We start from the raw sequence: 13,807 nt of genomic DNA on the forward strand, positions 1-13,807 counted from the left end.
GGTAACAGAAAAACTCATTTCGTAACAGTGTATTACACTTTCCAGCCAGTGGACCATTCAGCAACAATGCTCTGTCCAGACACTTTCCCCCCCCCCTTCTTTAATTGTATAAATTTTAACTGCAATATTGTTTTATTTTATTTATAACGCTCCAAAACAATAAAAATACACCACTGTACCATAAAATACCCTTAAAAAAGTTTACTATGATAGTTTTGCAGTTTTCCTATGCATTTACCGTAGTTTACCCAGGTTTGCTATGTTTTTTTAATATGCTTTACCATACGTTGCTGGTCTTTACAAATGCTTAATTATGCTTTACCATGATTTCACTATGCTTTATTACACTTTGTAGTGCTTTTGCTATGGGACTGTTTTATAAGGGTAGAGTACTTTATAAATCAAACATTATTCTTATTCTGAAATTCCGACTTACTGAAACTTGAAACCACTAGGTATTGTCCGTGAGTAGTAGCCTCATGAATAAAAGGACTACTGCATAGGAAACAGAACACAGAAAATGTGAAGCGCTACATAAGGCAGAAGAAAAATAGCTTAGCGGGGTGTCAGATCAAAAGTGATTGATTGCTGGCCTACAGATGGGAAGACTTACCATTTGAACCTTTGTTTAACTCAGACGGTCAGTCATTACTCTGAACTAGACCAAACCGCTCCACTATGATTCATGATGCATCACGATCCTAAAATGCTTTCACGAAAGCAGATTAGTAGAACAAATGAAACGTATAGCAGTGGTACAGTGCCTGCCTTTTGCATGTGTCACTATTTGGGACATTGTGTCATTTGTTGTTAGAAATAGGACATCAGTGGAATTACATTTGAAAAACATTATGTACGTTTTCTAGTTATCCATACCAGCCACATAGTCATGGTGATTACAATGAAGAATCATGTGAAGATCAGTTGCTGGAATAAAAATCAAACCTTATTTTAACAAAGCAGCATTCCAGATGCATAGGTGCATGTATGACACTTGCATTGTATTGCATTGTTAAAGCGTGTCTGTCTGTTTTTCATGTGTGAGAAAATGTTCAGAAAATGTAATATCTGTCATAGAATATAAGAGGTGCATGGGACATTTTTCCAGCAGTTATTACTAGTGCATTCCAGCTTGCAAAAACAAACTCCAGGAGAAATCACCTCCAACTACTACTAAAAGTCTCACAAGCCTGCTGAATTTTACAACTGCATCACTGTGCCATTTGAAAGATGCTTGGATTTCTGACTCTTAGTTTTAATTAATTTAATACTCTAATCACGTTTGGTTTTTTTGTCTAGCATTTGAATTCATATCAAACAGCAACTGTGATAAAGATAACTCAAGTTTTGCCTTTTACTGACATTAGTGCTGACATTAATAAATTGCACACAGTTCTAATAATTTGTGTTATTTAGTTGCTATAATAATAGTTACAAATTCTAGATTTCTACATTCTTCTCATATAGAAAAACAGTCAAGAAATTGGTCACATATCAGCCCTCAAGACATGACTGCAAAAATGTGAATATTATTGAGAGCAATTTTTACCCAGCCTGTCTTTACAGTTTCCCTCTGTGAAAATTACAGCTGTTACACAGAAACTTCAAATCACAACAAGCAGTACTGTACAGTATACTGTCCTTATCATAAGAAAGCCACGGCCTATTAGGAGAGCAGGTTGGACTCATGAGGGTTCGACACTGGAATGAGTGACCCTCTTCCACACCCACTCCCGAAGCTCACTGCAAAACCACTGCCGCCACAAGAAAAAAGCCCAGGTTTGTGATGTACAGAGAGGACATGAACTGGTGGTTTATTCTCATAAATCAGGCACGCTAACACTCATGCTAACCACCCCCCCCCCCAAAGCAATCCCTCGCTCTCCGTTTCTCTGCCAACTGGCAGACGGCTGCAAATCAAGGCTGATCTTGCACTCATCACTGGTGCCAGCGCTGGGTGACGAGGGCTCTCTTCGAATTACAGCACAACCCTGCCATTAGCACTATACAGTACGGCAGGCTTGGCTCGTCAAACCTTGCAGCCTTGCCATAGACAAAAGACTGCTCCAGGTAGCATCTGACTAGGTGATGTCTGTCAGTCATTTATACATTGTACTGGTTTCCACTGGAAAAGGACTGGAAATTGGCCACCCTGTTAAATAGTTTGATCCTTATCGCCATACACCTTTTCATTATTCCTCTGACTTTCACTTACTTTCTAGATAGGTAGTATAAGGCATTACAGGCACTGTATTTGTGAATGAACATATGTTTATTTTCCTGCATGAATATTATATATGAACATCTGCACTTTTCTTTAGCTAAAATTAGCTGTTTAATTGAAAACAAATGGTTCTTCATGATAATACAGCTAATGAATCATGCTGCCGGTGTAAAGAGATATTAAAGTTCTGCATGAAGAGACAGGGTGGTCTGAATGACACAAGCACAATTAAATCAACTTTTCAGATGAGAATAAAAAGCTTTGAGGAACTTGCTCCACATTTACTACGCTCAGTGAAGTAAGCGTTTTTATCTTTGCTTAAAGAAACTTGAATTTCTGGGTGAGAAAAGCAGCTTCAAAGTGAATTAATAAATAAATCAACTTCAAGTACTTGCCACAGCAGGAAGTAGGAGATCTTAAGAGATCCAAAATGATTAAAAATATATATATATATATACCGCCTTGGGGTTTCTAAAGTAGTTTGAGGAGAGTAGTTGTATTGTGCACTCAATCCACTCGCCATCTGTCTGAGCACGATAAACTGTAGGATTATAAATCTGGTTTAATTTTACCCACCATAAACACTTTTGAATTCCAGACCAGGGCTTCTGATGAAGTCCTAGCCTGAAGCCTCCCCCGAGTCTGCCCCTGCCCTGGATATGCTTTGAATAATTCGAAAATGTTATGTGTCATGAATGAAACAACAACATATCAATTGGGGATAGGGGTGGTGGGGCTCAGAGTAACTGGAGTTTTGATTGCACCTCCAGCACTAGCTTTAAAGGTTTGGATTGGAGCTGAGCTGAACCTTTTATTACACACATTTATAAGATAAAAAAAGACCCTGGAGAAGATAAAGCCTTCGTGGAGGATCTTGAGCCTGGGTTTAGAAGTGTTTAATCTCAGGCTTTGCTCTCACACGGAACTTGCTTCCTCCCGAGGGGACTCGCTATTTTGGTACACTTAAATGTGCCGACCAATCAGAAATTCCCTCCTAGCCGACATGCAACAGAAGTAGTGACATACATTGGCAGAAGAATTGTTGGGAATATACAGAACACAAGTAAATAAATAAATAGATAAGTAAATAAATAAAAGTGCGTACAAACACTGAACAGATGTACAACTTTTAGGATTGCTAGATTTTTTACAGTTTAAAAACATGTAACTGCTTAGAAACATGTGAAAAACTTTTAAACTTTATCTTTGTAATCAATTGGGAAAACAGGCCATTTTAAAAACAGCTTGTGTGAACCCTATGGAGTTCGAGAATTTGCCCTGCCATAACTTTGAAAAAAAAACAAACAAAAAAACATATATCCATTATAAAACAGATATAGATAGGAAACTTTTTTTTTTTTTTTTTTTTTAATAATTTAGTTGTTGCCAATTAGTTTTTTTATTATTATTATTATTTTCTCCCCAATTTGAAATGCCCAATTATTTTTTAGGCTCAGCTCACCGCTACCACCCCTGCGCTGACTCGGGAGGGGCGAAGATGAACACACGCTGTCCTCCGAAGCGTGTGCCGTCAGCCGCCCGCTTCTTTACACACTGCAGACTCTTCGTGCAGCCGCCTCAGAGCTACAGCGTCGGAGGACAACGCAGCTCTGGGCAGCTTACAGGCAAGCCCGCAGGCTCCCGGCCAGACTACAGGGGTCGCTGGAGCGCGGTGAGCCGAGGACACCCTGGCCGACCTAACCCTCCCTCCCCCCGGGGTATAGATAGGAAACTTAACAAGGTACGATTGGGCACACAGTGACTGAAGGGGATAAACAAGGCTAACATTTCACAAGTATATTCTATTGACATTTCAACTTAAGAAAAAATTCAAAATGCTTTGATAATTTTTAACACCCGTAGTTTATCATATCTGTTACTGGTGTGCTAATGTGTCAGAGAAAAGATTCTGCTGTTTGGGTTCTGTTTGGGATCGGTAACTCTACAGAGGTCAGCTAAAGGAGAGGCCTGTCTCTAAAAGCAGTTTGGGAACTGGGGTCTCCTGGGACTCAAAGGTTAGATAAACACACTCCTTCTCTTGTTTATCTGCTGGTGGTTATCTGAACACTGATCACACCGTGTAACAAATTTTTTTTTTTTTGGTTCCTGGGTAGGAAGTGTTATTTCCTAATTGCTTATGCCTCAAAAGTATAGAAAATGGCTATTATTCCCCACAAACTTTGCTTTTGTGACCAGGAAGGTGATATTTTGAAATTTACCTATTTTCCAGAACATTCCAGATAGATTCAGTGCTGAGTAAACTTGGAGTAACTTCTAGAACTTTCCAGTAATATAAATAGTAGTATAAATACAGGGGCCTTAGGCCCACCAGTTCAGTTTAGTTCCAGCTGCCTAAGTGGATACATATCTGCATTTTTCTGAGATGGCATCAAGAGGCTGCTGGACACCTTGAAGTATGATGAGTATGGCTGGGAGGTCATAGGAGACTTAAAAATGGTGGCATTCCTGATGGGTCTCCAAGGTGGTTTTACCAAGTTTCCCTGCTATCTTTGCCTTTGGGACAGCAGGGACACCAAGGCGCACTACCACAGGTGGGACTGGCCACAGCGGACCGAGTTCTCTGTGGGGAGGAACAACGTCAAGAGGGAGCCACTGGTGGGCCCCCGGAAGGTGCTGATGCCACCACTGCACATCAAATTGGGCCTTATGAAGCAATTTGTCAGAGCTCTAGATAAGGAGTCGGCAGCCTTCAAGTACCTTCAAGACTTCTTCCCTAAGCTGTCTGAGGCAAAGGTCAAAGCCGGGGTCTTCGTCGGACCACAGATAAAGAAGATCCTGGAGTGCAATGAATTCCCCAAGAAGCTCACTAGTAAGGAGAAAGCGGCTTGGAACAGCTTTGTCGCAGTGGTTCGGGGCTTCCTGGGCAATCACAAGGCCGAAAACTATGTTGAGCTGGTTGAGACTCTGGTGAAGAACTACGGCACAATGGGCTGTAGGATGTCCCTCAAAGTCCATATCCTTGATGCTCATCTTGATAAATTCAAGGAGAACAAGGGAGCGTACTCGGAGGAGCAAGGCGAGCGCTTCCACCAGGGTATACTGGACTTTGAACGCCGCTACCAAGGACAGTATAACGAGAACATGATGGGAGACTACATTTGGGACTGATTTGTGAAAGTGATTTACAGTATAATCGTAAATCTCGAAAAACTACTCACTTCTAAATCTTTTGTAGTCATTTTTGTATTACTTTAGTATAAATACATGTTAATTTGGATTCATATGTTGTTTTTTTCTGACTTTATGTGAACGAAAAGACACACATTCGCCTGTTTTCTCATTGGAAATAGGTAAATTTCAAAATATCACTGTCCTGGTCACAAAAGCAAAGTTTGTGGGGAATAATAGCCATATTCTATACTTTTGAGGCATAAGCAATTAGGAAATAACACTTACTACCCAGGAACAAAAATTGTGTTACATAGTGTCATCTAAACCAGCATTTCTCAAACTGGAGTTCCCGACCACAAAGGGGGTGACGTGATCACGAAAAATACTGGTTTTCAATTTTAACTGATCAAACTCCTGATACAACTACTACAGTACAAAAAAACTAAAACATGAAAAACTGACAGAAACGCACAAACTAAAACAAAACACTTTTCCCAGTGCAGCTGGGCAATGTCTCTCCTTCCTGGCTTGTATCAGTCATCGATTCGTTCTGACTACTTTAAACTCACCCCAGCTACTGAGTGGCAGCAAATTCTACATTTCTATGGGAGATCGATTACAAAAAACGCGATTACAATTACAGTAGAAGGTTTGTTCGCGGGATTTAAAGTATAGTTAGATAGTGAGAATTTAAAATAGAATTGCAAATTGTGGGGAAATGTAAAAAAATGCCTACACACAAAAACCCCAGAAGAATGTGCCCTTGCCCATAACGATTTTGTTGTGGAAGACAGCAAAGGAAATAACTAAATGTACGTCTAGTACTGTTTGTCGAGTTACCAGAAAAAAGTAACCACAAACAGTACAGTAGCCACAAAGCGAAAGCCCCGAAAAAAACGACTTACATAAAACTCAAAAATAGATAAAAAAAATAAATAAATAAGCACAGATTCTTATCATTACACTTAATTCTTAATAGTAAATTGTATAATATGAAGCCAGACCTCCTGTCGTGTTTACTAAGTGTCCAGATGTTTGTTTGTTTGTGTATAAAGTGATAGCGCCGGTCAAAAAAACTTTTTTGAAATATTCCGGTTTCTCAGTTTACCACAATCCTCGGACAATGTTATGATTATTGTTACAATCCGTTTGTTTGTAAGTACTGTGCTGTACTTCCAGCACCCAGAATTGTCTGTGTTGGCTGTGAAAGGTTAGACACACATTTATCAGACAGTAACACGTGTTTCTTAAATGTCTACATACCCCTGAAGAAGAGACTTTGAAAGTGGAACTTAAAGAAGCCGGCGTTATTTACAAATCACAGCTGCCTACACGTAGACGGCACCGATACCATAGGCAAGTTTTTCGATGCTTCGTTCCATTTCTGATAGCAAAAATAAATCACACAGAACAACCATTTTGAAGCAGAAACACAAGTGACACAGATGTTGCTGTTGATTTAAACACTCCCGCCTCTGCGGGTCTAATATTATGCCATGGTTTCACTTTGTAATCTGGTTATTCATTTACAGTTCAGATGCTTGGTTGAAATAAAAGTGCATTTTATATTAGCTAAAAAAAAAAAAAAAAAAAAACGTTGCTACCCCCCACACTTTCTTTAATGGATGAGAATGGAAATTAAGCGGTATTTTTTAAAGTTAATTCTATTGGGCCAAAATATCTCTTAACATCCTCTTCCTCCCCTATGCTTTCTTCTGATAACATCTTACTGAAACTTCCTTCTCTAGTTGTGTGACATGTTTTATCACATCGCAGATCCGGTCTGGCCAGATGGCAGTGAGGTGCAGAGCAGACTCTGCAGAGGAATGCTATGATTAACTTGCTCAAATGATTCCTGTTATGTAAACAGCCTGTCATGGTAGGTTTTAAGGCATGTCTCAAAAGTCTAATTCGGCAGAAATAGTGAAATACAACAAACAGCCCATAATCCTAATAATCCCCCTTGCCTAATTACCAAGAGAGAAAAGACTGCAGCCTCGACTGCCACAAACTACAAGAACCCAGACTCTCAGGCTATGTCTACACTGTGATGCTGCAAACAGTGTTTTGGAGCACAACATAATAATGTCAAGTTTCCTTTCCTGAGGCGATAAGCTGTAAAGACCAAAGAGTGGCCTGTGCTTTAATGACAAGAATGAAAAATGAATCATCTGGTGAGCAAATTATATCATTAGATTAGCATTTTTAATTAGCTGTTTCTGCTAAAAAAAATATATATAATATTTAACCATATCATTCCTCAAGTTAAAAAGTAAAAGGCCTGTACATATAAAAAAACATTCTGCCATTGGGGTTTCTAAAGTAGTTTGATGAGAGCATAGGAGGTTTGGTGGTCCAGTGGTTAGAGAAAGGGGCTTGTTACCAGGAGGTTCTCAATTCATTTCAGCCACTGACTCACTGTGTGTAACCCTGAGCAAGTCAATTAACCTCCTTGTGCTCTGTCTTTCGGATGAGACGTAAAACAAACAAGCTCCTATTGGAAGTGACTGCAGCAGCAATATATCTGTAAGTTACTTTAGACAAAAAGTGTCTGCTAAATAAAAATAATTACTGTAACTCATGAGTTATTAAAAGAATATTTTAAAACCAATTTGATAAATGAAATTCTTGAAAAAGGTTCCAGACTGTTGTTGTCTTTAACAAAAACCTAGAAGTGTTTCATGATAGAATATCAAACAGTAGTATTTGATCCCAGCTGTGGTTTATGACCGACATCTCAGTCTACAACCAGTGGGCCTTACAGTCTTCTTTCAAGAGCTACTTCTGATAAAGAAGAAAAGTTAAAACACATAATCCTGACAGCTGTTTCTTTTCAGTCACAGCCTGTGCTAAACACACTCACTAACTGTTCCCTGCTTGACATACAAATCCTGCAGATCAGGGATGATCTAACAGGAAGCAATTTAATATCACCGAACACCTGCAGCACACCTCAATTAATCTTTAAAAGATTCATGATCATAAATTAAAAAACACAAAGGGTTAGGTTTTCATCCTCAGAAATGTTCTGCTTTTGAAATACTAGGAGGCAATCTGGCTCCAAATCTCTTGCCTGCAACAACACAGAAAATCTTTTTTCTTTTTTTTTTCTTTTTTTTTTTTTAAAAAAGAGTAAGTGGCGCCTCTTCGAATAACACAAGAAAAAATGACAGAAAAGATTAAATGAAATCATAAATAACTGTGGCTTTAAACGTGCCTTTGTTTTGTTCTGGACGAGGTTGCGTGGTACAAGGGTTGTCAAATTATTTACAAGTCTCTGCTGCAGTCAGCACACCTTTGTGCTACTTAGCAAGCAATTATCACAATCATTTCAGTATTAACTTGTTGCTTTGGTGATAATATGTCTGATAACAACACCCATGAAATCATATATATATATATATATATATATATATATATATATATATATATATATATAATTGTTTAAGTGTTCACAACGTAGAAGAAAGGGCAGCCACTGTTCCATCTTATTTATTTATTTATTTCTTAGCAGACGCCCTTATCCAGGGCGACTTACAATTGTTACAAGATATCACATTATACATTATTTCACATTATACAGATATCACATTATTTATTTATTTTTTTTACATACAACTACCCATTTATACAATTGGGTTTTTACTGGAGCAATCTCGGTAAAGTACCTTGCTCAAGGGTACAACAGCAGTGTCCCCACTGGGATATGAACCCACGACCCTCCGGTCAAGAGTCCAGAGCCCTAACCACTACTCCACACTGCTGCCCATCTGATAAGGATATGCAAATTCCTTTAATAAAGATAATCCTAAAAGAACACCACCTCAGCAAACCAACACAGTACAAGGTCAGGCTCATTTCAAGCCTTTACAATGGATAATAGTGTGACATAGGTCCAGTGTCAAAGCAATGACATTGTACACCCAACAAATCCGGTATTGTCCATGTGCTGATGTAACAGCGAGGCTTCGGAAGTTCTGGACAATGCACGCCCTGGCAGTGCTGGAAGAATCCGTCACTGGAAACAGGAAACAAGGGAGCACAATAAATGAGTCTAAAAAAAGCAGCCTGCTTGTCTTGAAGAGGGTGGGCGACTTCTCAAAGCTCTACAAAGAAGAACAAGCACTGGTACTGTAGGAGCTGTGAATCCTGTGCTGAATCAGATAGTCGGCTGCTGGTATAATTTGAAATTAGAGAAAGCATGGAATATTTTTAACAAAAAATGATCTGTGTTTGTTAATGTGTTTTAGCAAGCTAGTTCTTAACAGTTTACAAACGTTTTACATTTTAATTTCAAATGAAAAGTGACCAGCTCTAGACTTTTTCGCTCATAAAACATTACACAGCAGAGGTTTTACCTACATACACTGTTCCATTCCAGCCAACAATGTGCCAATCACTAAGATGTTCTTATTGTGGGATTTCATCGCGGGCGCGCCATGGCTTTGAACGGGATCAGTCCTGCTATTACTGCACTGCACTCCAGACCCAGCGATATGAGCGACTGGTATTAAAAGAGTTCAAGTAAACAGGTCCAATATACTCATCTCCCTTCGGTGCATATATCCACACTGTAAGTGTAGCAAACTTCATCCCCCAAAAAATAAGGAAAAGAATGACCGTCAAGTTTTATTCATTTTCATTGACTTGCATCACTTTCTATTCATTTAGAATAACAAACGATGTTTACACTCAACAGTAAATTAACAGCTCATAACTCATCCATAGTTAAACTTCACCCAAACCGTTTTTGTAACATTATGTTTTTTCCTTATATTAATTGATTCTGTTTTGAGGATAGTGTGTTGTAAGGAGCAGGAAGTGTTAAACATGTCCATCGTGTTTATTGTTTCGTGTTTGACTGTTGAGTAATAAAAACAACTAGGTTAGGCTAAGGCTTTTTTTTTATTTAGTAGATTTATATTAAACTTTAAGCACACATGAGAATATGATGACAAAAAACAACACATAAAACAACATCTTAGACCATTATTTACAAGGACCAAGGCAGTGTTTTCTTAGTATGTTGTGTATTACACTACTGATGGAACTTCCACATACTTTATAGAATGAAGATACAAGAACACGCACAGGAAACTTACAGGACAGATACATAATCTTCATCTGATTATACAGTGCTTTAAAAGAGGAAAGTAAGGTGGCCAAAAGAGCAGAAAGCACTCTCACACAAACAAAGACTTCTTTTCATTTGATTCTGGCTCATGTCTTTGTCTTCCAATGACCAGGTCCCTCTGAATTATTTTTTGTCTTTGGCTGCTTTTGAAAAGTTTCAATGGGTGGCCCACTAGACGTTGCTCATAATAATGAGATAATCAGAAACAATCCGGTGGGCTGTTGCTGTGGAGCCTGTGATTAGTAACACTGGGAGCCACGGATCAGCTGACAAAAGAGATATCTAGTTAATTTTAGCAAAAGTGAGCCGCAAAGATAGTGCTCAGACACAAAGTGGTGAGGTCAAACTAAGAAAAAAAAAACATGGGAGCCTAGAGACACATTGGACAGAAATTCTACAGGAAGCTTTTATTTTGGTCCCCGCTTATCCTGTGCTGAACGTGTCGTTCAACGAGCATAGTAAGGAGGTATAAGTACAGATTATCCAATCTGCAACTATTTGCACTTCATTGGTTGTAACACTAGCACGGCAGTTACAGTATCATCCTATTATCTGTAGCAGACAATTACAGTGCAGTCCGAATACACTCTACAGTGGTTTACCCACCTCAGTCCACTTCCAAGATTGGTTCCAGACAGACCTATAATATAGGAGGTCATATTCAGGGTCACTCAACAAATTCCACACTGGTGGTTCCAATATTCCAAGCTCCAAATCGATACAACAAACAGTCCCAGCGAGATGCAGCTACAAATACAACAAGCATCAGTCACATAGACTGCTCTATCTTCTCCCTTGGAAACCAATTCTCTATATTTATACAGAGAGGATTCTACCCCCACTGAGTACACACAACTATCATAGCCGAGCAGGTGTCAGCAACATCATCTTTTCTTTCTTTCTCGTTGCTTGGAAGTGCCTTTTGTCATGCTCAAAGATGACCCCTGTAAGTGAGATGCCTGCTATTTCAGTTACGATGAGCTCCCTAGCCGTCTTCAAAGGCACGTGGAAAGTGTCACCCATAGAGCGTAAAAAGAAATTCTGGTATGCTATGGATCAGGAGAGGGTTCATATTTCCACCCAGACAAGGCACTGTATCTGGAGCCCAAGAAAAGATGGAGCGATGATGACTGTGCCATCTATTCCTGTGGCACTGCGTGGGCGGAGGTGTGTGTGCAAAGCTTCTCTAAACTTTCAGCGTCCATCCCCTTTTTAAATTGGTAGGAAATGGATGTACTTAGAGTTTGCTCCAGTGTAAAGCTTATAACATTCAGAAAATAGAACTGTAAGCAGGATTATTGTCAAAGAAAAAACTAAAAAATCAGGGTGGCTGTAAATTAGGGTTGCCAACTTTCCATTTTTCCAAAAGCGGACAAAACCAGCAATGCGAGTGAAGCGATCCGAGGGGGTTCAGACCGGACACTGTACAAATTCCCTTAAAACCAGCTGTCTGGTCGAAAACCGGACAGTTGGCAACCCTACTATAAATACACGTGCCAGATATCTAGCTAAGTCATTCGTGGAGCTGTTTCTTTTTTTGTGGTATTTATTCTTTAATGAAGATATTTCAAGGACAAAACTATTGAAATAAAAGCTTCTGTAGCTTCCTGTGCTATATCCTCCCAGGTTTTTTTTTTTTTTTAATTTGGAAATAGTTTTTTTAATTGAAAAAAAAAAAGTCCTAATAACTTTAACGAACACAGAACGCAAAGTCATTAGACTCAAAGTACTTCCTGTATAGTCATTTTTCAATCTAGAAGTCAAACAGATGTGCTTCTGCCATTACCTTGCAGCAATAAAGAGGATATGTTTTGGTATTGTAATAAATACTAAGACTCATTAGAAATGACATGTATTGTTTTCTAAAGAAGCCTTTCCTGACAATTTTTTTTAGATATATTACTTACTTAAGAACATCATTTTTGTTTAACTACTGTGTATATATATATATATATATATAAATAAAAAAAGAAAAAATATGTGAATGTTATCACCTCCAGCTTCATTTCACAGATTAAAGCCAAACTATTTCAGTAAATCAAAATGATATATGACTGTCAGTGAAATGTAAATGTGATGGCATCAACCGATCTCTCTGTACAGTACCTGGGGCTCCAGCAGAACTCTAAGCCAACGCCTAACAGATACATAAGAATATATTCAAACAATGGGGACCATTAGGCCCATCTAAGCATGTCCAGTTCTTAGTAGCTGATTGTTCTCAAAACTTTGTCAAGTTGGGTCCTACAGGCTCCAAGTGATTCTGTTTCAACACCATGACAGCAAAGTTTAAGGAACTGAAAGTACTGGAGCTGTGGTTTAGAGTTAAGTATCTTTCTATCATGTCCAGTCCTGTATGTTCTTATCATCAAGTCGTTAAGTTGAATTTTGCAAAAAAAAAAAAAAAAAAAATATATATATATATATATATATATATATATATATATATATATATATATATATATATATATAATTATTGAAAGCCTACAGTAATATCAATTAAGGTTATGTTCATTAAGAGAGGAAAGGGAGGTCATTACAAGATACCATTTATTGCTTTAATAACTTGCACAGTTACCGGCAGAGTATCCCTTATTATAATACACTATTAGCACACGGAGGCAGGAGCTGGAATATAAACTAGTGGCAGTCTCTAAAGAAGTGCTGCTGTTTCCAAGGGTGCTCCTGCTGGCAGCCCGTTTGGCAGTGCAGGCAGCAGTCTGCACCACAGCAGTGCAAAGTGTAGACACTTGACTTGTTAATGATGTCATGTGGGAAACCAGTAGCTGGTTTGACAACAGAACAGCTGTAGTGACATCATAAAAAGGAACACTGCCAATTGTAGAACGTGAAATGCCAGTTAATAAAATAAAAAGGATCAATTTTCACCACCAACGATGGGCTCATGTGTCCTGTACCTATTTCTGCTGCGATTACTCATCACAGCACCATCCCTGATCACACTGCCATCACTGGCCCTTGTCCACCACGGATCCTCAAACCCCAGGCTTCCCTGCAGACAGACAGTCGCTGAGCAAGCCCCGTGCAGCGTCCCAGAAAACAAACACGGAAACCCCATCCTGTGGGCCTCAGCTCCATGAAACAAGCTGCAATAGCATTACAGCCTGTTCTGCATTTCAGTCCTCTTTCTTCTGATCCCGATTAAGCACAGAGCTGAGTTGAGAAGCAGTGTAAGCCAACAATTATCCAACAGGCACAAGTTACGTGTTTTTTGGGCATTACTGAAAAAGGCTGACTGAATAAAATACATGCTGCTTTGCTTTAAGTCACATCCTATAAAATAATGTAATAATACT

The 13,807-nt window shown here is 38.9% G+C and overlaps 1 protein-coding gene across 3 annotated transcripts in view; it reads right to left on the reverse strand.

The window, feature by feature from the left end:
• Positions 1-13,807, reverse strand: part of LOC117431680 (inactive rhomboid protein 1) — a 63,683-nt gene that overhangs the window by 39,755 nt on the left and 10,121 nt on the right. The window contains exon 1 of one of the 3 annotated variants that reach the window (XM_058995880.1): positions 6,620-6,782. The exons of the other annotated variants lie outside the window; for them this stretch is intronic. The gene's annotated coding sequence lies outside the window, so the exon portion shown is untranslated. Of the gene's footprint in view, positions 1-6,619; positions 6,783-13,807 lie in introns of those variants that run through there. 3 annotated transcript variants of the gene reach the window in all.

This window comes from Acipenser ruthenus, chromosome 22 (assembly GCF_902713425.1).
Source record: "Acipenser ruthenus chromosome 22, fAciRut3.2 maternal haplotype, whole genome shotgun sequence".
NCBI classification, from domain to species: Eukaryota; Metazoa; Chordata; class Actinopteri; order Acipenseriformes; family Acipenseridae; genus Acipenser; species Acipenser ruthenus.